Source organism: Limulus polyphemus, unplaced genomic scaffold, assembly GCF_000517525.1.
Source record: "Limulus polyphemus unplaced genomic scaffold, Limulus_polyphemus-2.1.2 Scaffold490, whole genome shotgun sequence".
NCBI lineage: Eukaryota > Metazoa > Arthropoda > Merostomata > Xiphosura > Limulidae > Limulus > Limulus polyphemus.
Genome location: NW_013666100.1, coordinates 380,472 through 382,068, shown reverse-complemented (window position 1 = coordinate 382,068; position 1,597 = coordinate 380,472). Strand labels below are relative to the sequence as shown.

At 32.4% G+C, this 1,597-nt stretch overlaps 1 protein-coding gene across 3 annotated transcripts in view; it reads left to right on the top strand.

The window, feature by feature from the left end:
- LOC106458597 (slit homolog 1 protein-like) overlaps positions 1-1,597 on the top strand; it is a 65,202-nt gene that overhangs the window by 30,507 nt on the left and 33,098 nt on the right. The gene's annotated exons all lie outside the window — the stretch shown is intronic.

The window sequence follows — 1,597 nt, the reverse complement described above, 5'->3', positions numbered from 1 at the left end:
TTTAGGAAATGATTTAACATTAAATACTATATATATATATAATAGGAAGTTTGTTTATTTTGTTCGCTATAGGAAACCAAACGGTTGAACTTACAAATTTTGAAATAACTTCATAATAACCAGTTTTTACAATACATTTAATGGTGCTGTTTATTTTGTATTTGGTGTAGTATTTAATGACGAAATTGACAATTAATGATTATTGCGCCCGAATTGACAGCAAGGTGATCTGAGTGTCTCCCGCCATAACGCTTTCTATGTGCAAAACGCGCTTATGTTTGTATGTTTATCACAAAAAAAACAGCCTGTCTTGCAGCTTGTGCTTGAAGTCTTTGTTGCGTTCTTCTTCTGTTTCAGCTGCTCTTTGTGCTTGCATTTTTTTAGCGGCAGAAGACTTTCCATAGAAAGGGCGTTTCTTGGGTGACATAATCACCTGTATCACTAAACAGTAATTTGCAATTCACAAAGTTACTAAATCACTTATAAAACCACTTAGCACTATTTAAAGAAAACTGTTTTTGGAAATACTTTCAAATACAGGAAGAGACTTTGGAACAACGTAAAGTTAGACTTCGAGCTCAAACCGAAAGACAGGCTACTCAAAGACAGCAAGAAACTGTTGGACAGCACATAGCCACAGAGATCAGTCAGAACCATCAAGGCAAGCTGAATATAGACAACAAGAAACTTCTGAACAACGTCAAACCAGACTTCAAACACAAAAGTTAGAACAAATAACTTACAGAGAGCAAGAAGCAGAGGAGCAACAAATTATGTACGAATTATGATAACAATATAAATATGTTCACTAGTGTAATATATATATATATAAACATGTTCACTATTTTTATACATATATATATACATGTTCACTAGTATATATTGTTACGTATTACAATTCCAAATAGCCTAAAACTGAGTTAAATTATAATTTAGATGTAGTAGTTAAATAAATGCCGATATATCTCCAATTTATGATATTTGGCAACAAGATTGATACCCACAGTTTTCCTTTTTTTTTAATACAAATATATTTTAATACACAAACAATAACACAATTTACAATAACAGTTATTACAGATAGTTATTACAAACAATGGTTTATATACAAAAGTTTCACAAATGTACAAGCAATATAAAGTCTTCTTTCTAGTCTGCAACTTCCTTGATATCTTATCAAAGTTTGACGATGAGCGAGTTAATTTCAAGTTGACTTAGGTATAATTCACTTAACAGGCCCTGTAGTTCCCCTTGATTACTCGCTGATTGATTACAGGTGGAGTTTCCACCGATGATGTTAGATAATGTTTTTGTAAATGTACTAATGTCCGATGTGAATCGGCTGAAGTTAAATGGTTTGTATTGTTCGAAATTTATAAACGTTCGTGGTCAAGTGTCTGAAGTTTAATAAGCATTAACCACAGTTATAGCTTACGAAGTTTATAGCACACCAATTACATCAACCCAATAATAGATACTACTGTTTTTTGGCGTGTTGCGTAGGTTACATTTATAGGCGTGTGGAGAGTTTCTCGAAACTTCAGTTTACGTAATAATACTGACGCTAACACTATCGTTTACGTACATACATATATTG